This window comes from Lagenorhynchus albirostris, chromosome 2 (genome assembly GCF_949774975.1).
Source record: "Lagenorhynchus albirostris chromosome 2, mLagAlb1.1, whole genome shotgun sequence".
NCBI classification, from domain to species: domain Eukaryota; kingdom Metazoa; phylum Chordata; class Mammalia; order Artiodactyla; family Delphinidae; genus Lagenorhynchus; species Lagenorhynchus albirostris.
In genome coordinates, this window is record NC_083096.1 from 135,976,830 (window position 1) to 136,001,851 (window position 25,022).

General features: G+C 41.5%; 1 protein-coding gene across 6 annotated transcripts in view; it reads right to left on the minus strand.

Moving 5' to 3' along the window:
* Positions 1-25,022, minus strand: part of FGGY (FGGY carbohydrate kinase domain containing) — a 411,736-nt gene that overhangs the window by 210,134 nt on the left and 176,580 nt on the right. The window contains exon 1 of one of the 6 annotated variants that reach the window (XM_060139921.1): positions 16,937-17,137. The exons of the other annotated variants lie outside the window; for them this stretch is intronic. The gene's annotated coding sequence lies outside the window, so the exon portion shown is untranslated. Of the gene's footprint in view, positions 1-16,936; positions 17,138-25,022 lie in introns of those variants that run through there. 6 annotated transcript variants of the gene reach the window in all.

Below are 25,022 nucleotides of genomic sequence, written 5' to 3' on the forward strand. Positions count from 1 at the left end.
AAAATACTATTGTGTGCTCATGGCTGCCAGTAGACTGGCTATGGAAACTTATTTTTCAAAAAACTTATAGAATCAGGGGCTTGATGCATACCTAACACCTAAATTCCTCTACAGAGATCTCACCTGGGCAGGTTGGCTCACAGAGTTTTCTAGACCTGGAACCACAACGGATACAAGACTGACTGAAAAACATTCCAGTAATTCTTGCTCCGAATGGGAGGTACACATACCCAGAACTATTCACTCAGTCAGAGAAAGTAGTGAAAAACTCAAACCTGACATGTTCTGCCACCTGTTGAAAGACATCTTCCAAAACATTAAGTTGTTCATTTCCCTTCATTTTCCTCCTAAAAATAATCTTGTTTTAACTAGGAATTATATTCTATTTTAAATTACTGAGTAAATAATTTTCTGATGATATCTTTAGCATTCATCATTCACTAAAGAAATGTTTACTGAATACCTACTATGTGCCAGGCACTGTTATCGTGTTGACAATGAATTAAAGAACAAGATAGATAAGGGTCTCTGCCCTCATAGGGCTTACTTTCAGTAGACACTATTCCCAGCCAATACCTCTTCTGAGTTATACTTTGTAACTATTATAATCTTGTAAGCTCTTCTGTGATTTGGACTCTCTTTTTTATATTTTTATATCCCTAGCCTTCTCTTCTGACCTGTAGTAGGTGTTCAATCAATAAACATACCATATATTTTAAATCAAATTTTAAATAACCCTTATGCTATGTTTTGTTTTTTCCCTGTGTCTATCTCTTTCCCTCTCTCCTACTAGACAGAGAATAGCTCAAAGACAATTTTATTTATCTCTGCATTCATTTCCCCTCCCCCTAGTACCTAGCAGTGTCCAGAACATAAGTTATCAGTAATATTCATTCAACTGAATTTATAGATTTCTTTTAAGGAAACCATAAACAAGACCAAAAGACAACCCTCAGAATGGGAGAAAATATTTGCAAATGAAGCAACTGACAAAAGATTAATCTCCAAAATTTATAAGCAGCTCATGCAGCTTAACAACAAAAAAACAAACAACCCAATCCAAAAATGGGCAGAAGACCTAAATAGACATTTCTCCAAAGAAGATATACAGATGGCCAAGAAGCACATGAAAAGCTGCTCAACATCACTAATCATTAGAGAAATACAAATCAAAACTACAGTGAGATATCATCTCACACCAGTCAGAATGGCCATCATCAAAAAATCTAGAAACAATAAATGCTGGAGAGGGTGTGGAGAAAAGGGAACCCTCTTGCACTGTTGGTGGGAATGTAAATTGATACAGCCACTATGGAGAACAGTATGGAGGTTCCTTAAAAAACTACAAATAAAACTACCATATGACCCAGCAATCCCACTACTGGGCATATACCCTGAGAAAACCATCATTCAAAAAGAGTCATGTACCAGAATGTTCACTGCAGCTCTATTTACAATAGCCCGGGGATAGAAACAACCTAAGTGTCTGTCATCGGATGAATGGATAAAGAAGATGTGGCGCATATATACAATGGAATATTACTCAGCCATAAAAAGAAACGAAATTGAGCTATTTGTAATGAGGTGGATAGACCTAGAGTCTGTCATACAGAGTGAAGTAAGTCAGAAAGAGAGAAACAAATACCGTATGCTAACACATATATATGGAATTTAAGAAAAAAAAATGTCATGAAGAACCTAGGGGTAAGACAGGAATAAAGACACAGACCTACTAGAGAATGGACTTGAGGATATGGGGAGGGGGAAGGGTAAGGTGTGACAAAGCGAGAGAGAGTCATGGACATATATACACCACCAAACGTAAGGTAGATAGCTAGTGGGAAGCAGCTGCGTAGCACAGGGAAATTAGCTCGGTGCTTTGTGACCACCTGGAGGTGTGGGATAGGGAGGGTGGGAGGGAGGGAGACGCAAGAGGGAAGAGATATGGGAACAAATGTATATGTATAACTGATTCATTTTGTTGTAAAGCAGAAACTAACACACCATTGTAAAGCAATTATACTCCAATAAAGATGTTAACAAATTAAAAAGCAAAAAAAGAAAGAAAAGAACATAAAGTACAGATCAACTAACTTAGACAAAAAGATTACACACACACACACACACACACACACACACACACACACACACACACACACACACACACACACACACACACCCATGATGCTGAATATCAGCAGTTGGGGGAGTCAAGAGCAGAGACTGGATTCAAGTTTAACTCTTGAATGCTGCTGAGACAAGGAACATGTTTCCTAATATAATCCCCACCAGTAGTACACTCTCATCTCTCTAACTTGGGCACAATATAATGTATTAAGGCTTATGCACGTGCCTAGAAAATGGCTGACCAGCAGGCCCAAGCCTCTCACTAGGTACAGTGATGCTATGGTGACAAGACATTGTGGATATCATCCTTAGTGAAATAGAGGCTCTCAAATTCTCTTTGCCTGATCAAGTCTGAGTCAAGAAGTGGACGGTGGTTAACTTATAGGTGAAAAGCCCCAGGTCTTATCACTAAGGAGGGACACCAGGCCAAGGGGTTTGGACTTGTTCTAACAAGCAACTGGTAACCACTATAGGTCAGTGAGCAGAGGAGTGGCTTGTATACAATACAAGTGGCTTGTATACAATACAACTTGTATTTTAGGAAGATAAATATCCTAATAGCAATAGTGCCTACTTATCAAAACCTACAGTCTCAGTCACTGTTCTCAGCATTGTTTAGTTGCCATCCACTTCAATGCTAGCAACAAATCCATTAAGCTAGTATTAGAATCACCATGTTACAGTTGTAGAAATAAACACAACAGAAAGGTCACATAGTTTATTCAAAGTCACCTATCTGATGAGGGGCATGGTCTGTGTTTCAGTCCAGGATTCTCAGATTCCAAAGTCTGAGGTCTTTGTACTATACCACATAGATTCAAGGGGGTAGATACTGGAGCCAGGGAGAATGATCTCAAGTGTGTGTTGACTGTCATGGATACAAAAGGAGGAAGCTTCATTTACAAGAGGCTCCCATGGTGGGTCATGTCCAGGAACATGAAATCCCAGCATGCTGAATCATCTAGCTCCTTCCTTTCCTCTCCTAGGCAGGTTTCAAAAACAGACTTCAAATGGCCCTTAGGGACCATCAACTTCAGTGTATTCCTTTTACAGCAGAGAAAACTGAACCAAGGAGAAAGGTGGGTTCCCTGGGGCCACTCCCTGTGGTAGTAGAGTCTGGACTGAACCCTAGGGCTCCCAACTAGAGGCAGGCATCCTCCACTTCTCTATACTCCCTGCTGTGACAGTGCCATCCTGCCCCCTCCCCCAACGGAAGCAGGAAGCTCACCTAAATCAGTCTAAGTCACAGGGAGAACAGGAGAGGTGGCAAGGATCCAGTGGGTTCCAGCGGTGTAGGTGGCCAATTCTGAACTATACAGAGCATAAAGTGCAGTCTTTTTAGCTTGAAATCATCCACTTTGACACCCACAGTGACCTAATTCTCTAGTTAATTGCTGATGCCCTATTTTGTCCTCACCTAGCCTAAGGCCACTTCCAAAGAGCCTTTCCTGGGTAGCTCATAATTAATCAGTCTTGCCTGTACCATCCCACAGCATGTTTCTTGGAATTACATCATTCTGTTCTACATAATGGCTTTTTTCCTTGTGCCTCCTTCTTTTATTTTAGATTCTAACCGCCTTGAGGGCAGAGCTCTTTCAGTTTATCAGAGCACTCAGGAGGTCAGGTCAGGAGGTGGGCAGGCTTGGGTGGGGATCCCGGCTTTACCAATCACAGGGCTTGTGACTTGGGCAGGGTGATTCAATTGATTCAATTTCCCTGCTGCAGTTTCCTCACCTTCAAAAAGGCTCCAATAATGCTATTTTTCTCCCAAAGAGGTTGTGAGAATCAAACAAGATGATACATATAATGTACTTTAGGATGCTGTCTGCCACATGGCAAATGCTTGATAAATGTGGGATATCATGGTCATTATGACTCCATACTGCTGGTGTATGGGATATTGCCTGCCACATTCTGGCTGAGGTTATAAAGCTTGAGGAGAGATCCTCAACGTTAGGGCATGTAGAGATATATGCTTTGGGGGTTATGAGAGCAAACTGCAGAAACTGTGAAAATCTGTTAAAATAGTCACAGTGATGGAATTCAGTTTTCCAGCACAAAAAGTGTCTCCCCATGGTCGTGTCTCCATGGCATGTCTCCAGAGTGAAATGTTTTAAAAGCGCTGAAGGTGTTCCCTTCAGAGTTATTTTAAGGACCAAATGTTTGCTTCAAAAGGAAAAATTATGATTTTGTCAGCAAAACCCTTGACTGTTAAGATGACCAATGCTTTTAAGAAACAGACAAACAGTTCTGCCGTGGAGAGTTCCCCCACTGCTAGGGGAAGGCAAATTCAGGAAATATATGAAAATATTTTAGCTGTCATTGTGCTGAAGATATTACCAGGTTTAGAGCAGTGGTCTCTCCAGTTTTATTTTCTTTTTGCACAATCCAGTAAAATATAAAAAATCACATAAAGAAAACTGGGGACTGAGATAGGCTTCTCAATTTTTTATTTGGTCCCCTAGATTCATTAAAAAAAAAATCCTAGAATAAAGATCATTTGACACAATGTTCTATCACTGAAAAAAAGAGAAAGGAGATGATCTCAAAATAAAGGACATTCACTTAAATACATATCCTTTTATGAATTTATTTTCTCATCCTATCACACACCAGTGAACACTTTGTCGGGGCCAGTGTCAGCCTCTAGTCTAGACTACTGTTTGCAAACTGCTGGTTTACAAAATGATAACAGCCTTCTAACAATGGGGGAATCAAACAGCAAGCTCTCACATGACAAAGTCAGATGGTGGGTCTGGTGTTAACCGCACAACGCCAAACATCTGGTGATTTGAAGACATCTGGGGCTTTTCTATCATGTAGACCAAACATGATTCAGGTAATTGACCAAATTTTTTGCTTCCCAACCAGATGTCTTACTTTCATATAAATGAAGCCAATCTTGTACTTTCATGTGCAAATAAGCTAGACATAAATTCACCCCTGGAGGGCAGAATTAATTGCTTATTCTCAATGAACATTAAATTACATATTATTTTTTCTTTTTTCCCCAACGATTTTACCTTTGAAAAAGGTTTTCCACCTTTGTTTTGAAAAGCATATACTTCATCTTAGGAGTCTTCTGCCTTTTTAAAATGTCTCTTCCTTATTGTTATTATTTTTTTATAGTGAGGCAGTGTGCTATAATGAAACGAATGGGGTCTTAGAAGCCAGGATGAATTGGGTTCTAGTTCTGTGCATATCCCCACCCTCACACTTTTAAGCGTCTTGGAAAAAGTTACTTAAAGTCTCTGAATTCAGTTTCTTTGCAGATATAAATCATAAATGCATCTATAAGGGACACTGTGAAGACTTGAGATCATTCATTCCTACAATGTGTGTTGGGCATTTACTCTGTGTCTGTTCCTGAGACACCGTGGAGGACCACCTTGCTGTGCTAGGGGCTCTGTCAAGAGCACAGGCAGGTGCTCAGGTCGGGGTGCTATTCAAGTCCCACTTAACATGCTGGAAGGACAAGCACACTGTCCAACAAGGGCACTGCCAAGATTCAGGGTTTTTAATGAAAGTACGAGCAACTCCAACTGAAGCTAATTCTTAAAGGGAGTATCAAATTTGTAAAAGGAAGGACCTGTCTGAAACCTTTCCTCTTCTTTTGCAGCTTTCAAGCACACACTGGAATTTGCTCTCATCATGTTTGTTTAAAGAATTCATGTGGTTATCAATGACCCTCCACCTTCTATGCCATTGTCCTGACAACCAACCATTTACTAGACAGAATATGGAAAGCAGACTACGGTGTGTCCCTTTTGGTCAGGTTTAACAGCAAAACTCAACAATACAGAGACAATATTAAAAGACCAGGGCCTTTGTGTTTTGAGATCCTTAAAAGGGAAATAAATACACAGGTACAGACAGACAAATATACATATAAAGGAGGAGAGGGAAATGTATAGGGAACTCAACTGGGCAAGGAGAGGCTGCTATGAAGAACTAAGTTTAACAGCTGTTTAATAGCTGTTGTGTTTCAATAGCCAAGCTACAAAGAAATACTGAACATAAAGGCAAAAAGGGCTAAGTTTGTTGTTGTTGTTTATCCTAAGACGTTAGATTCTTTCACCACCAAAGCCCAGAAACATCTCAAATATATGAAAAAAAATGGAATGTGGCTATGGTTGTTAAACTTTTTTCTAAGAACCAGAACTGCCCCCCCCCCCGCAGATGGCATCAGTATATAAATCCGATCTGGTTCAACTAGAAAAGGAAATGCCCCAAAGTGACGATGCCCTAGCCCTGACACCTAAGAGACATCCAGATTTGGGGGGCTGAGGAACAGAGGTTCTAATCTAGAACTTAATCTGTGGTGAGAGGCTGCCAGTGTGGAGGCATTCTAGAGGGGAGGGCTGGTAATTTGGAGCTGTAAAACTGTAAGTCTCTAAGGCTGTACTGTAGAACAAAAGCTGAAGAGCAGAAAGTGTCCACTATTTAACCACAAAGACAATGACCTCATTCTGAGTGAAGGAGGATGCTGGCACTGCAGGACCCACGGGGAGGAGTGGAATTTGCCAGGCTGGCATTGAGCCAAATGTCAGAGTAAAATCCCTGAAGCCTTCAACCATGTTGCCATGGGAATTCAGCAGAAGTGGTGTCCAAAAATGATGCTCTAACTTAATGTCTTTTAAGTCTCCATCCAGGTCATCCAGTATGTATGTGGCCGAGGGAGAAGGCTCATGGAGATTTTGGGAAAAATGCTCAAGTGATAAGAAGATCAACCTTTGTAAATAAAACAAAATGTGATTTCTCCATTTTAAAGTCTCATTCTTTGGACACAGGACCTGGGAGACTGAACAGACCTTGCGCAAAATGAAAAAGGCTGGCCCAAAGCCCAGAAGTGTCACCAGCCCTCTCATCCTTTCACAATGGCCAGAGGGACGGCTCCCAGAGGGGGAACCGAGGGCAGAGGAAGCCAGCCCAGATCTCCAACAGACTTCAGTGCCTTCAGCTGGGAGGAGAAACAGACAAACTGTTCAGGACTCTGCCTTTTGGAGAGACTTTGGGGATTGTACAGCCTCTAGAAGGTGATCAAGGGTAGACATCCATGGAGGGGGGTGTCCATGAGGCCAGTCCACCAGGCCCTGGCTTGAATAACCAGAATTGACTATTTTTTTAAACAAAAATCAAGATCACAAAGCTATTATGCACAGTGGTTTTTCTTCAGTTTACAAGGATAATACAACTTCATTACAGACAGTTCAAACAATACAGAAAGATAGGAGAAAAAAAAACCTTTCCCTTATTTTCCTCCTCCTAGAGATAACTACTACTGAAATTAATAGAGAATACCCTTCCAAAATATGAAGATACCCAAGTATTTAATTTTATGTACTGATACAAGGGATATTACAAGTATGCAATTTTATAGTCTGCCTTTTTAACTCAGTGATACATCACAGACTTCTTTACTCATCAGTGAGTACATTCTCTTTGAAAATGTATCATATTCTGTAGTATGGATGTGCCATATTACTTAACTAATCCCTTAGTTTCAGACACTTAATTTGTTTCTGTCAAGTTAAAAACAGATCCAGACTTAGTAAGGAGAGACTTAGTAAGGATTACTGTAAGGGGGTAAAGGGGCATTTGCAGTAAGGGATGGAAAATTATTGCAATAAGGAGAATATTGTGACCACAAGATCTGCAAGTGTCCCAAGAGCTAGACAAAAGGGGTCTTTCTTTTACAGAGTAAACAAGGATAGAAAGAACAAAATGTGGAGAAATGGCGTGAAAGAGTGGTGTGACTGGATAGTAGATCAGAGAGCATCTTACCCTGAGGCAAGACTATTTTGGGGGAGGGACCTGTGATAGTTAATTTTATATGTCACCCTGACTAGGCCACAGGGTGGCCAGATATTTGATCAAACGTTATTCTGGGTGTTTCTGTGAGGGTGTTTTTGAAAGAGATTAAGATTTAAATCAATAGACTGAGTAAAGCAGATTGCCCCCACTAATGTGGGTGGGCCTCATCTAATCAGTTAAAGGCATGAATAGAACAAAAAGGCTTATGTCTTGCTCTACCTACCTCCAACCCCCACTAACAGAGAATCCTTCCTGACTGACAACCTTTGAACTGGTACAGGGGCTTTTTTCCTTCCCTTGGACTTGAACTGAAACATCAGCTCTTCCTGAGTCTCCACTTTGCCACCTCACCCTGCAGATCTCGGGACTTGCCAGCTTTTACAACTGTATGAACCAATTCATTATAATGTGCGTGCGCACACACACACACACACACACACACACACACACACACACACCCTATCAATCTGTTTCTTTAGAGAACCCTAATACAGGACTCTGAAGGAGGGCTGTATGATGGTTCAGGCTGAGGGTGGGCCAAAGTTCAGGGGCCTGAGGAAGGATGAAGTTTGGTTAACATGCATTTTGTTCCAACTGATCAGTGGGGACAAGCAGTGTAGCTAATCATTCATAAGGCAAAGAATGGGAATCTGGAGGGTCTGTGTCTGCCCTCGTAAGAAGTAAACAAAGGAGGCATCCAGGAGTCTTATCCAAGTCACATGGGGAAGGATACTTCTCTGCAGTAGGCCATTTCCTGGAATGTAAAGCTTGGGGACATTTATAAACCTTCACTGTTTTCCAGGAGCACAGGGCTCAGATAAAATTCAACACTGTCATTTCTAACCACTCTTTTTATAAATAATACTGTCGAGAACATCTCTGAATGCATGGCAACATGGTTTACTTGAGGAGTTTAGGAATGGCACCTCTGTTATCCCTCACTTAGAAGTGGAAGCCGTAAATAGATGTCTAATATCCTCCAGTAGCTCACATCTTTAAGGAACTAGAAAAACAAGGCAAAAGCATGAATACTGTTCTCCAGCCAGAAAAATCAAACTGAAACCCTGCGTCTCCTTCCTTAGATGGATGTTGTCCCAGGTTCCTTGCTCAAATAGTGAGATAGGATGGAAGGAGCCCAAGTATTGAATTTAGACACACTTGGGTCCAAATCCACTCCATCATTTACCAGCTGTAAGAATTTGGGTTATGTGTTTAACTGCTGCCTTCTCCTTGTATAAGCTGGGAAGAATAGTACACAAAAGGAATGCTGTGAAAAAAATGAACGAGATGATGAATATAAAAGAGCTTAGCACACCGCAAGGCACTTAACTGATTTTCCATAAGTATTTTATTTTCCTCTTTTTTTCCCCCTTATAGAGGAAGTTACATAGAAGCAAATCATGGTACAAAGGAAAGGGGCCACATTGCACTAAGCAGCAGTGGTGATCCAAGCATGGTACAATGCACCTTACAGCTCTCATCTCATTTGAACTCTTATTAAGCCTGTGAGGGAGGGGAGGTCATCCCCATATTGTAGATAAAGAAACTAAGATATGGGATGGACTTGTAACTTAGTCTGAGTCCCACTTCATATATATATAGCAGGATTGGAGTTAGGATCTAGTTGCTCTGGTTGCAAAGCCTTTCTGTCAGCCAGTGAGTAAAAACACCGATATCCCAAAGCTCAGGTGTTGCTTTAGTTTTACTCTTTCCTCCTGGGAAAATGATAGTCTTCCAAACGTACCTGCAAATTCCCTCAGTGAGGTTCTGCTTAGTAACCTATAGTCTCCCCCTCCAGTGGAAGGGTGATATTGCTTTCTGCCCAGAGCCAATGTGGCAGGCCATGAACTAGCGTACTATCCAACAGATACTCCAGGATACTACCGTTTTTCCACCTCGCATATGCTCTTGGGAACAATGAAGGAGCAGGCAAAAGAGTCAGAAGAGAAACCAACTATATCAGGTCTAAATAATTCAAAAAATGAAATCACACTATAGCTAGCTTCCATAGCCCGAAAAACTTCCTGAACCTAAGACTAACGGTTAAGTCTTTGGATTTTCGCAATTCTTTCCTGAGGTAAGTGGAAAGGGAAGAGATGGAGACTGAAATGCCATTTATGAAATGGCTGGGAGGCAGATATTAGCATCACCATTTTTCAGCAGAGGAAATTGAAGCCCAGAGCCTTCCTAAGTGGTGAAGTTGGGAATTGATACCAGCTGTCTGACTCCAAATCCCACTCCAACATATCTCCCTTCTTATTTCTTAATTAAAATGTTTGGTCAGAACCAAATAATGCCTCAAGGACTTAAAGAAAGAAAAGAAAAGAAAAATGCATTAGCGTTTGCTTTCCAAATGCTAACCCTCCTGTTCTTATCGCTTGGCTCTGTTCCCTCATTTTTTACCTACTGCATCAGACCAGCGTTATCAAAGTGGGATCCCCAACTGCAGCATGAAAAGCACTTGGGAACCTGTTAGAAATGCACATTCTAGGGCCCCACTCCACACCTCCCAAAGCAGAAACTCTGGGGTGGGGCTCAGCAATGGCTCTCCAAGCCATTTTGATGAGAACCACTGCATTATCCCACAGAGGGCTTTCGAAAACAGCGATTCCCGGGCCCCATCTGACTTCTGCTCAGTGGTTATGAAGTGGGGCCCTAGAATCCGTACTTTTTAAAGCTTCCTGGTGAGTTTGAAACACAGCAGATGTAACCACAGAATCCCCAGAAAATAAATGTTTACAATTAGAGCATTTAATGACACTGTGTACTGGATGCGTGAAATTTACAACTGCGCCCTTGGTTTAAATAATGGCCTCTCTTCTGATCAGCTGAGTGACCTTGGGCAAGTGACTCTCTAGTCCCCTTCTCCTCATTTGTAAAACAGAACTAATAACACATACTTAGGGTTATGAAAATTAAATGGTAATATACAGTGCTTGGCATAGTGTCTGGTACCTACTAAGTGCTAATAAGTGGAAGCTATTTTTATTAATCACTTAATAACAATGAAGAAAACATAACCCATGTAAAGAGCCTCTATTCTATCAGGTGGAAGGGGCTGGGCGCACAGGAGGGAGACCCTCCGGTGGAAATGTGACATCCTCTAATTACGCTACCTTACACCAATCAGATGCAAAATGAACCTGGAAGAATGTGGAAGGGAAAACTGGGCGGCAGTGTGAGAGAATACAGAAACAATGTGAAGACAGAAAGAGTGGTGCCAACAGAGCTGTAGGTACTAACAGGAAATCCACACTTCCAGGAAGGCTCCGCCATCTGACACAGGCAAGAAAGGTACACAGCGAGGGGCTTCTGTCTGGCCTTCCCAAGACAGAGCTGCACAGTGTGCAGGGCAGGGGAAGAGAAGGGTGTGGAAAGGAGACGGTGAAAGTTCAGACAGGCCGAACGTGGCAGCAGAGGACAGAGGCCTACTGGAAAGCAGAAATTGGCAGTTCACATTAAAATCCAGATTAGGAAAACTGCATTCTACTGTCTCCATTTTAAAACAACTCTTTCCACTACAGAGCAAAACCAGCAAATGGATCTTTGTCCTGCTTGAAATTAGTACATCTATTTTCCTAGGATGATGAGGGGGCTATTTGGGTCTCCATGTCTGCACTCAGGCTGTTCTTTCTCTACGGAATATCCGTCCCTGCTTCTTCACGTGGCTAACCTCTCTTCCCCCCTCAGGAAGCAACTCAGGGCTCACCTCCTCCTGGAAGGCCACCCTGAATGCCTGCCTCCTCCACGCCCTGAACTGTGCTAGTTCCCTTCTCAGCAGAGTCATTCCACCAGCGTATAACTTAATTGTCGTCTTTCCTAAATTCAGTGTTGTCCGGCGTGTGTTTCACACTCCATGAGTTCAAAGAGCTGTTAGAAGATGTTATTTAAAAGAAGCTCTTGGTGCAAGTAAATTTGGGAAATGCCGAGCTGCACTAAGTTAGACACGTTTCTATACTGATCATGGAACACTTTTTACTAAAACTCATCTCTAGTCCCAGAGCGCACACTGTGGGCTATGCTGCTGTGTGTTACTGGCATTGTCTGCTCTTCCTTCCTTACCAGACTATAATTTCCTTGTGGGCAAAAGCGTCTGCTCGTTGTTGCATTTCTGGTGTCTACCTAAGCACCTGCTACACGGCAGATACTTGGTGAAAGCCAACCGCATGTTAAAAAGCAAAATCATCACATCATTTCCCTTCTGAAAAACCTCCAGTGGCTTTCTGTTATCACCCCGAGGAAAACTCTGGCTGCCTTACTTCAAGGCTCATGAGGCTCCACATTTAACACATCTTTTACCCCATTTCTTACCAATCCCCCTCTGACTACATTCTGCTAAACTGGTCTTTTTAAATTCCTCAAAGGAGCCAGGCTTATTCCCCTCCCTAGGCCTGTGCACATGCTGTTTCTTATGCCAGGAACACTCCTGCCCACATGTTCACATTGCTGAAACCATCTACACGTTAAGGTCTCAACTCAAAAGTCTTTCCCACCACAATGCTGTCAGCACTTTGTTTCCATCGTAACACATATCAGTAGTTGCCACTGTCTTGTTTATGTATGTTCTTGCTCTTGTATGGAATCCCTTCTTCACACTGTAATGTAACATAAGCTAAACTTTCCTGCTCACTGTTACTGTCAAGAGTGATGGGACAAAGAAAAGGCTTAATGAATATTTGCTGGTTACTGAAAGAATGAATTGATCTATGTAACACAGCAGGTAAGAGCCCCAGCCCTCCTCCCAGAACGGGATCAAATCCTCGCCTGCCTATGACTAGCTCTGTGACCAGGGCAAGTCATTTAACTTCCAAAAGTCTTCCTATAAAACAGGAAACAGGGCTTCCCTGGTGGCGCAGTGGTTGAGAGTCCGCCTGCCGATGTAGGGGATGCAGGTTCGTGCCCCGGTTCAGGAGGATCCCACGTGCCGCAGAGCGGCTAGGCCCGTGAACCATGGCCACTGAGCCTGCGCGTCCGGAGCCTGTGCTCCGCAACGGGGGAGGCCACAACAGTGAGAGGCCCGCATACAGCAAAAAGAAAAAACAAAACAAAACAGGAAACAATGGACTTCTATTTAAGTAATAGATTGAACATATTAATCAGTTTTCTCTCTCACAATGGGCATGAGATAAAAGGGGTATTCCTTTTTCAAAAAAACTGTAGTAAACTAAACATAATATAAAATTTACCATCTTAACCATTTTTAGTTCAGTGTGCAATTAAGTACATTCACATTGTTGTGTAACTATCACTATCACCCATCTCCAGAACTCTCTTCATCTTACAAAACTGAAACTCTGCACCCATTAAACAATAATTCCCCATTCTCCCCTCCCCTCAGCCTCTGGCAAACACCATTCTAATTTCTGTCTCTAAATTTGACTACTCTAGGTACCTTATATAAGTGGAATCATATAGTGTTTGTCCTTTTGTGATTGTCTTATTTCACGTAACATAATCTTTCCACGGTTCATCCTTGAAAGGGTCAGAATTTCCTTCCTTTTTCAGGCTGAATAATATCCCATTGTATGTATATACCACATTTTGTTTATTCTTTCATCTGTCAATGGACACTTGACTATTGTGAATAGTGCTGCTTTGAACATGGGTGTACATATATATCTCTTAAAGTTCTGCCTTCAATTATCTGGGGTATATACCCAGGAATGGAATGCTGGATCATATGATAATTTTATTTTTAATTTTGTAAGGAACCACCACACTGTTTTCCATAGTGGATACACCATTTTACGTTCCCACCAACAATATACAAAACTTTCAATTTCTCTACATTCTTGCCAACACTTGCTGTTTTCTGTTTTTGTGATAGTCGTCATCCTGAGGAGTGTGAGATGGAAGAGGTATGTCTTTTAAAAGAAATAAGGCCAAAAACATGTAAAAGGTGATAGCAGCAACAAACTTTTGGAGGCTAGAAAGAAGAACCATGAATGGTAATTACCAATCCTAAGCTACCTGAATCCTAAATTGGTTGCAAGGAAAGCTAAGAAGCAACACAATTTGCCCTGCAGAACCCCAAAAGGCTTAGGAATTTAGTGGCACGTGTTCTCTCTAGAAATGAGGTTAAAGAGTGGCTGAAAATAGGAGGTCTGCTTGAAAGCCTATTTAATAAAAAGGTAAACTCAACAGTGACTTTACGCTGGCGTCATGACCATCCCTTTCCCCAACCTGGCCAAAGACTGGATGCTTATTCCCTGGAAAAAGCAAAACTGAGGCATCTGGATACAGGATACCAGGCAATTAAGAGTGGGGAAGTTAAAGTGAAAAAGGGGAAGAAACAGCAAAAGATTTCATAATGAATATGGAGGTATCCAACCTCTTCCCTACCCTGCCTTCTTGAACTCAAGAAGCCAGGCCTATATCTCTGCTATAGGATATTAAAATATTGGAAGATACTCTTTCTGGGGACTCCAATGAGAGCAAGAGAAGAGACCCAAAGATTCTCTTACTAAGCAAACCATCCAGCTTGCCCTACAGTAAGGACCGTGCTGATAAGCCCGGTACAGAATTTTCAATCAGCTATTTAGTACACCATTCTTGAACGTAAACAGATAGCCAAGGATTACCTGACCCTCTGAGGGCAGGCTCTAACATGAAAGACAGAAACCCAAATAGGCAAGCAGATTCAAAAGATAACAGAAATTTGGAGGAAACAGCAGAATTAGACTCTGCAGAGAGATTACATCTCTCTTGATGCACACACTACAGTGTGGGACCAGACAGCACACACAAAATAAATGAACAATAATTATTATCAAAAGGATAGGTAGAGAGGTAGAACTAACCTAGCCATTGGCCTTTAAACAACTGAGAGTTGAGATATTATATTTTGCCTTTATCATCCTAAGTGTACTCAGCCTTTTCTTACAGAATTCCAGAGCTGGGAAGATGAAATCTGAGAAAATGACACAGCCTGATTGCTTTCCTCCAATAGTGACTACACATAAGTGTCTATTATTACTTACAAGAGCAAAATTAGATACATAAAATTTTCAAGTTTTTGGAAAATTTTACAGTTTATGCTGTAATTAAAATTATGCTTATAGGGGCTTCCCTGGTAGCACAGTGGTTGAGAGTCTGCCTGCTGATACAGGGGACACGGGTTCGTGCCCCAGTCCGGGAGGATCCCGTGTGCCGCGGTGCGGCTGGGCCCGTGAGCCATGGCCGCTGAGCCTGCGCGTCTGGAGCCTGTGCTCCGCAACGGGAGAGGCCACAACCGTGAGAGGCCCGTGTACCGCAAAAAAGAAAAAAAAAAAAAGCTTATAAAGAGCATAATGGAAAAATGGAAATATGAATATGTAATAGTGTTACTTTAAAAACTGCATGTCACAAACTATTGATAGTATATAGTATATAAATTGATAGTATATAGTATACTATAAACCATTGATAGTATATAGTTTCAGTTGTGTTACACTGGCCAGAAAAAAGGCAAAGTTAATTAAAATTGTATTGGGGTATTAGAGTGGTAAGATTATTTTCTGCTTTCATTTACTTTCTGACTTTTCTTTAGTTGCCTTTACTTTTACTCTTTTCAAAGTAAAAGGAAAAATTAAAAGGGAGAAGATAATGCTGGTGTTACTGGATAGTCTTTTCAGAAACCAACACTGACATATGCTCAAGGTCATGTTTCAGTGACGTTCACTTGTGAAAGGGCCTCAAAGTCAGGCTGGGGAGGAGCCTTGGGGCCTGGCGTTGGCAGTGGGAATTGGGGGGGGCTTAATGAGGTGATGATGAGCTGAGGTGGTCCAAAGCTCCTAAGGCCCTTCATATATCAAGTGTCTCTGGATAATTATCAGTTTCAGGAGTTTCTGCAGCATTAGTGCAGCACCAGCCCAAGCAGGTTTTATCTCCCCCTACACTTAATTGAGTGCCTCAGCAGCTCCAGATCTCGGCCCTGAGTAAGTGAGAAAGAAGTTCAGTGGATCGTCTTGAAGGCCGGGGAGCGGAAAGCCACATCAATGTTTGGCAAGGAACTGCCTGGAAAAACTGCGCCAGGTACTGTGTTTGTGCTGGGGCCGCAGCAGGTGGACATGCCCCTACCGTCATGGAATATATAATCGAGTAGGAACATTAAACCCATAATTACAAACAATCCATGAAAAATTCAAACATAATGAGCGTTATAAAAGGAAGTGCAGAAGATTTGTGGTTTTCATAGATGTGACACACGAATTCAACTGTACCCAGGATTCAGGAAGCAAATGAGAGATGCAGAGAGAAATTAAACAATATAAATAATGCAAGTGATTTATTTCACCATCCCACTCAGGGAACCCAGCTGGGTTGGCTTCAGCTCTGATTTTCCCATAGTGCACGTGTCTCCTATTGCTACATGTGACTCTAACAAGCCCACTGTGTACAGCTCTGCAGGCACTGAACAATTTCAGAGGGCGCCATTTATATCATGGTCTACTAGGTAACCCCCTAGGGGTGCTCGGCTGAAAGTGATCTAATTTTTTCATAAACCTAGACCCTAAAATAGGCCAGTGTCTCAAAGGAAGAAGAAATAAATACTGTAATTATTGCTGTGCTGGTTTGTCAGTTTCCACCGTGGAGCTCACTTTCTATGGGATTTTCAAGGATAATTCTGGCTGACAAAATTCTCACAATATGTACTGCCTATAGAACGAAGTCTTCCATTTTGATGGGTTCTACCACATCTGGAGGGTATGTTAGAGAGATCTGGTCTACTCAAGAGAGGCTCCCTGTAGGTCATTGAGACCAGAAGGACAAGCAGAACTTCTCTAGGAAGAGAGGTTGGGAAAGCGTGGCCAGAAGAGAGGAAAGTATTAGGTACCAAAGCAGGCAAGCGTGGAATGTGTTCAAGGAACTAAACCTGACATACGGGAAGAGCAGGAAGGAGAGAGCAGCCCAATTTACCTACCACCGACCCAAATCTTAGCAAATCTGCAAGACTCCTTTCACTTACTGACCCCACCAACATTAACTGAGAACTTACCCTTAGTAAGACACTTACCGCCTGAGCATTTTGGACTCCAAAGGTCTCCATTCCTTTTGATTCACAACATTTATTTCCTCCTGCTCATACGGCACTTAATCATGTGCTGTCACTTCAGTTCCAGAGACATTCATGGATTGCCTACTATATGCCAAGCAGGAAAAACTTCCCTGGACGTGGTAATGTTGTTCTGCACTTCCCTTGTTCCTCAGTTTTACTCAAAGGTTCAGGTCTCAACTCTTTGAGCAATCTGTGGACTCCTTTTGGGCAGAACTGTCACTAACGTATTCTCATACCTGGCAGAGCGCCAGGCTCAGAGTGGATGCCCAATACACATGGTGAGGTACTGTTACATGTCTCTTATTGGTGGAAACTCCGAGGCACAAGGGGAATTAAACGAAGTGACAGAGGACACTCAACATAATTAGTAACAAAGCCAGGTGTAGGGGATAAATCTCCTACACGGGGAAAAGCTGGAGTCTGAGTCTAGCTTTTGCTTGTTTTGAAAATGTTGTCAAGTCACCTTCCGACAGTGGTTTAGAGAAAGTTCTAGAGCTAGACTGGTTTCAACTCCTGGCTTGGCAAGTTATCTAACCTCTCTATGCCTCTGTTTCATCACCTGTAAAATGGGGATAATGGTCTCTTAGAAGACTGTTGAATGAGTTATATGAGCTACTACAAATAAAGCTCTCAGAACAGTTCCTGGCATATAGAAGGTGCTCAATAATGACAGCTAAACTTATTATGTTAATGTTCCTGCTGTTTCCCCAAACTTGATGAGTCACTATTTTTATTAGTTATGATTAAATGTAGCTATAAACCCACAAAATAGTGACAGTAAAAAAAGCCAGAAATAAATTTCTCTTGCAGAGAAGTCCAGAGATAGCAAATCCAAGGCAGGTATGGTAGCATCACCAAAGCTCCCTACTCTGCCAACCCTGGGGTATGGCCCTTGTCTTCCTTATCTAAAACGGCTGCAAGAACTCCAGCCAACCTACCTGATTCAGGTATGCAGGAGGGTGCCTTTCCAAACAGCTCCCTCACCTTGCTTTAAAGGAGGCCTCTCAGGAATTCCACAGAACACTTCTGCTTATATCTCATTGGCCAAAACTTAGATGAACATATGTAGCTGCAAAGGAAGCCAGGAAATGTAGTCTTTAAAGAGCCCTATATGCAGCTGAAAGCCTGACTTTTGTTAAGAAAAGGGATAAGAGTATACAGATGAGGTGGGCAGGTAGCATTCTCTGTACCTCTAGGTCATGTGCCATGAGCTAGTGATGAAGGTGGGAAGTTGATCCCAGGTCTGTCCAGTTTTATCAAAGCTTCGGGGTTCACAGCAAATCAAAGGACATTTTCTGAGCACATTTTCTCAAGATCTATAAAACTGCCTCTACTTTAATTATTTTGAAAGCATATCTCCCTTAAGGGAAATGTAACTATATGGGTCTGCTTCACTCTAAATTATTGAAAAATTGATTTTTTAAAAAGGTGTTTGCTAGCCAAGACTTTTGGAACCATCTTAAAGAGCTTACAAAGTAAAACTCCTAACTCTTTCTTTTGAAGAGTAGAATCATGTTTTTGCCAATAAAAAGAGAAAAACTGAACCCCCAGATTAATGGGCTTACCTATTCCTTAGTGATGGATAACCCACCTTTCATAAGTCTTTGACTTACAAAAAATAAAAGCCCATATTCTCATCACTATCGTGGTAAATTTCATTTTAAAACACACATTATTTACTTCATATTTATTATGTATTATCAATAGTTCGAGTGCTTTTTATTGCCAAATCTTTAAAAATAAATGCATGTGATAGTGAAATTTCATGGAGGCATTACTGACTGAAGCACTTTTCCAATCACAAGGATATAGATGAGGCTCATAAAAAAGTCAGACCTGTGATTGAACATCCCTTTCAAATAAACATTATAGTCCTGAACAAATGCACTTTTACCCCCTGGCAAGCTTACCAGACTTCTACAGTATCACAGAGACAGTCCATAAGAAGCTTTTGCTTTACGGCCAATGGAAAGAAAGAAGGTGATGGAGTAGGTGCACTGTGCTAGAAAAATGGGCAAGAAGAAAGAGGATACAAGGCAAAGTGCAGACGACACATCAGATATGGCCCTGTTCAGTGAGATGAGTCAGAAAACCAGCACGCCGAATGACTCAGCACCATCCCCATGAAAAATGCATGGATTGAAATGACTGGGGTTGTAATTTACTGGTAAAAAGCATGAGCTTTTGGAGTCAGAAAGGCCTGGTTTTGAATCCCTGCTCCTCCAGCAAATAACTATGAGACTTTGGGCCAGTTATGTAACCTCTGTGAGCCTTGATTTCCATATCTATAAAGGCAGATAATAATAGAACTTGTACCTCACTGGTTTGTCAGAAAGTTTACTTGATAATTCATGTAAGATGTTTGGCAACAGTTACTGGCACATAATACACACTCAACAAACGATAACTGTTATCAAGACGCTGTTCCCTTTCCTTCTCTTTTTATACTAGACATCCTCCCTTCAAGAACTCTGAATCCTTCAACTTTTATTCTTTGTAAAAGCCAAACTGCTGGAGGTACGGATGGGGATAGAGATGACTATTTGAATTCATCTCCCTAGGACTTCTAACTTCATTGAAGTTGGAATAATAGTGCGGAAATTGCTTTAGACAAGGGTTTCTGCTCTTGCTGTTGATTTACACTGTCACTATCTGCTAAAAATGAAAATGCAAATTTTGAACAAAGCCAAGGTTTCATCTAGGACAGGAAGGCGACGTTAAGATTGGCAAAAATTAATTAAAAATGTCACTTACTGAACTGGCACGACAGAAATACCTCAAAAAGCAAAGAACAAAATTCAAGCTAGATATAGAAAACAGACAATTTAAGACCACAGCAGAAAGTAAACCTGTTTAGGTTAAAGTTTGAAGCTATCATCGCAAATTCTGGAGAAGAGTATTTTATCCTCATGGGGCCCTGCACATCCTTTTCAATAACAACAGTAAATGAATAATCTGTTTTCTCCATAGTCTATGTGCACATCTTAGGCAGGGGCCAGGTGTGTCTTCATCATACTCTATCTCCAGTATTTTGCACAATGCCTGGCACATGGAATACTCCATAAATATTGGTTGAACAAGTCAGTAAATGAATACTGAGACTTTTCCTGGATCATCATTAAACTTGGCCAAAGCCATTGGGAAGTCACTGCATGAAGTAGTAATGTTTCTGATCACCCACCAACACAGGAGATGAAGGTCACTGGTCCTCCAGGAGGAAACAGCTGAAAGAAATCTGAGAGATCATCTACTCTAATGGGTCTCAAAGTATGGCTGGAGGCTCGTTGGGAAAGCCCCACTCCACATCTTCTGAACCAGAAACTCTACAGGGGGCCTGGCAATCAGTGTTTTAAGAAGGCCTGCAGTTTGAGAAGAGCTGATATAGTCCAATCCCCTCAGCTTATAGGAGAGGAAATGGAGGCGCAGAAAGGGAAAATCAGCTGTTTTTCCAGAATCAAATTTTGTAATAACTAGAAAATTAAAAGGTGCCAAATTTACCACTTGACTTTGTGACATTATTCCACCTCTCTGAGCTTCAGTTTCCTTACCTGTAACCTGGGAAGAACAATACTTACTCATGGTGGTTATAATAATTAAATGATACCGTAAATAAAGGACATGGAATAGAGTACATGTTCAACTAAGTTTAGTTCTCATGCCACCCTGTTCCCTCACGCTTTAGGGTAGACTGAGGAACAGTCTCATAGGAGTTGACATCCATTTCTACTGAAGATAGAAAAAAAGATGTTGGAAAACATATATCAACTTAATTAGTATGGCAAAGACTAACAGTTGGTCCCCAATATACATTCTCTGTCCCTTCTATAGTACAGCTGGGCACATGACCAGCAGCTAAAGAATGTATTTCCCAGTCCCTCCTGCAGCGAGTTCTGGCCTTGTGATGAGGTTCTGGTCAAGGGGATGAGAGTAAGAATGATCTGTGTAAGTACTTGTTCATGACCTTGAAGGAGAGAACTATATGTTCCCCCTCCTCTTTGTTCCTTCCTGAGGGCTGGAATGGGCTTCCTTCAGTCATATGGTCAAAAACCCTGTGAATGGCAGAATACCAGTTGAAAAGCCTGTATCTTTGAATCCATTCAGGTGCAGTACAGCCCTGGACCGAGAGAAAGAGAACCCTTTCTTGTTTGAGCCACGGTAATTTGAGATTTTATTGTAGCAACAGCCTACATTCTAAGTAATAAAAATCAGAAACTCTAGTCATATATATGTTCATTCAGAAATGACCATAAAATTATATGGTATATACTGGATTCTTTCTTGTTGTGCCCAAAGTGGTTAGAATGTTCCATAAAAGGCAATTATTTCAATATACAAACTAAATCTCAGACTATGCAGGACTGTCAAATAAAAACTGTTATCTTGGGCTTCCCTGGTGGCGCAGTGGTTGAGAGTCCGCCTGCTGATGCAGGGGACGCGGGTTTGTGCCCCGGACCGGGAGGATCCCGCATGCCGCAGAGCGACTGGGCCCGTGGCCCTTGGCCGCTGGGCCTGTGCATCCGGAGCCTGTGCTCCGCGGCGGGAGGGGCTGCGGCAGTGGGAGGCCCACGTACCGCAAAAAACAACAACAACACAACAACAAAAACAAACAAACAAACAAAAAAACTGTTATCTGGGCCTAAAACTACAGATAAGTGTGTTTAGTGTATGTGTGTATATATACACACACACAATTTCATATATATATATATATATATATATATATGAAATAGGATTCTATATAGAATCCTAAATAAATTATATATATTTAAGAGCAAGCCTGCTTAAAGACATTAAAACATATATATATATATATATATATATATATATATATATATATATATATATATATAAAAATTTCCCCTTTGGGAAATGTAGTCAAGATTCCTATATCCCCAAACTTTTTAGTGTTTTTAAGCAGGGTCTCTCTTTTAAATAAATGGTCATTTTTGCAGGGGCGAGAACTTGCTCAAATATGAAAACATTTGCACATGATTCATATAATTGAGCTTGAGGTTGGAGTTTGCTACCATGAAGACTACAGACTTCATTTCAGATTTGTGTCTGGCAAAGCCCACAGGAGGTTCTAACATCAGGCTGGTTTTTGAAATAATTCCAGGGTGACCTAAGCCATTAAAAGAGGACTCAGCTGGTGATAAAAGGATCTTGGTAAACACGATCATCAACTTGACAAACACATTCGTCTAGAGACACCTAACCCTTGGTCTGTACCCCTATAAACTGAAGTTTCTGAATAGTTTAGAATACCCGAGAGAGTACAGATCGTGTTCACCATCTGGTTATCAGCCCTCTGCTTCCCCCACTTGCATAGCTCGGCTGACGATGGCATGAGGAAATAAATCAATTACACTGGCCAAGAAGTAGTTAACATAGACCTGAACTAGTATTCACAGCATCAGGAAACAGGATTCTATAAATCAGATTTTTTCCCTATCAGTTTTTACAAGATACTCTCTGTGAAATATATCCAAACACAGACACATTCCCATGGGAACACATGTTTCTTCATATGCACAGAGCTGAGATAAAGCGGAGCAGCGCATCTCTCAGAAAGACTATCTTTCCAAGTCAGAAAGCTGTGCAGTTCAATCTTGTAGCCCCTTAGCTTTGCAAATACAATGTCAAAGTTCTTTCCAGTGAGCTGAACGAACTGTAGACGGTTTCAGCATCATGGAAACAGAAACTAGGAATCTGTGCCTTGAGACTTCTAGGTTGAGAGCAAAACAGTCAATAGAATTGAAGGCTAAACTGGTTAATTTACTTTCACAAAAACTCTATTTTGTTGGTTGTTCATGTTTAATAGATATGTACACCTTTGCTCCCTTCTTGGCTCCCACATGTCCGTGGTTCTGATGAGGAGAGTAATTGTTGAAGAAAGAGAATGAGAATCAGAAGAGAAGAATTGTGTAGGGAAAACACACAAAGGACCATTAGGAAACAGGATGTGGGTTTGAGCCCAGGATCTGCCTCAAACTAAATCAGAGACCGTCCCTAATTATTTCACCTCCCTGGGCTTCAGTTGTTTCCCTTGTAAAACCAGGTAGATGCTCTCTATGTTCTTTTCCAAGTACTAACATTCTAAAAACATATCTTTTTAATTTAAAGAACTTTATATTGTTAAGGAAAGAAATGGCAAAATGAACCTCATTATTTCCTTGTTTAAAATCCTTCAATAGCTCCCTGTTGCCTAATGCAATGGTTTCTAACATTTTGATTGTGCATACCACTAAGTCTTTAGCACCAGTTCCCAATATATATTTATTACTTATAAATTACATACATATGCTCTTGAATTTATGCGTTACATGTGTGCATTATGAAACATACATAAAAATGGAATTTTAAAAGAAATAAATAGAAATAGAAATTCTAAATTTCTTTCCATACTCAATGGACCATCTTGCTTGACGTCATTTGGGGTACAAGATACCATTTTGAGAACATGAAGATACAGGATAAAGCTTAAGTAACTCATTGTGCATAGAAAGGCCATTATACTTTGGTCCCTGTCTACTTTTCCAGTTTTATCCCTCCCCTTTTCTGGCCTCTAACTCAATGTTCCAGCAATTTCTCCCTTGTACACACCCTATTACTCAGCTCTGAACCTTTATGTATGCTCTCGCTTCTATCAGCAATACCCTTCATTAAACTCTTCACCTGGAAAACACTTTCTCATCTATGGCAGAGATTAAGAGTTGCCTACCTAGTCACACATCCTTCCCTTCTTTCTCAATAACACAACTCTGATTTTATTGGAGGCTGCCATGCAACCAAGCGAAAAACATCTTTTTTCAGCTTCCCTTGCAGATAGTTGTATTTGTGTAATACGATTCTTGCCAATGAGATGTAAGCAGAAGTGGCTGGTGCGTTGTCAAAGAGAACATTCTAAAATGGAATCAGACTCATTGAACATGCACAATTTTGCCCTTGGCCCTGCTCCTCTTCTGCCTAGAACATGGACTTGACACTAGAGGCAAGACAGTAAGACCATAAGAGGAGGCTCGGTGGTGAGGAAAAGGGTGTGATGTGCAGAGGACTGAAAGAAGGGCAGTGGACCAGAAGACAGACATCAGAGGGAAAAATGGTGCCAGAAGGGAAGGCCATGGTGGAACTTTTGTTTTGTGCCCCAAAAGCACTGGGAAGACTTGGGAAGGTTTATGCTGGGAAGTCACAGGATTACATTTTCATTATAAAATGTTCATGCAGGCTGCAGTATGCAAAATGGGTTGAAGAAAGCAAGTTTCCACTCAGTGACAAGTGCTAGAAGCCTGTTGAATAGCCCAGATGGGAGATTACAGGAATATAAACTTGGTGGAGAGGGCATGAATTAGAGATGTTTGGAGGATGAAACTGATAGCACTTAGTAACTGAGTAGACACGGGGAATCCAGGAAAAAGAGGTGTCAAGGGCTTGCAGAACTGGATGGGTGGTGCTACTCTTCACTAAGATTAACAAAACAACAAATAAACAATCCTGCCCTCTGTGCTTGCAACCAGAATGCTGAGTGCTGCTGGAGAAAATTACACAACAGGGCAGATTAATAATAAATTCATGACCACCGCTCACCCAGGCTCTCAGTACCATTCATCAATCCTCCAGGTTTTCTCTAATCATCTTGCTCCCACATTCTCTATTTAAACCTGTTCCACTCTTCTCAAACTTCTGACTCCCCCACTTCTCTACCACACTCACAGATGATCATCTCATCTCCAGCTTCACAGAGAAAACAGAAGTCACCTGAAGGGAGCTCCGTCAATTTCCCATTCTCAGCCTACACTCCCCCAGGTCTCCCCATCTTCTTCCTGTCTATTACAGTAGAAGGGCTATATCCCTGCTCCTGTCTAGAAGCCAATGCCTCCTGCCTTCCCTGGGAACTTACAGTGCCCATTCTCCCTTCTCTCTCTGGTATCCTCAACCTATCACTCACTACTGGAACCTTCCCATCAGCAAGTAGACCTGCTCAAGCAAACCTCTGCCATCTTCAACCAACCAAGCAACAGAAAACTCCATCCACTTTCAGCTATTC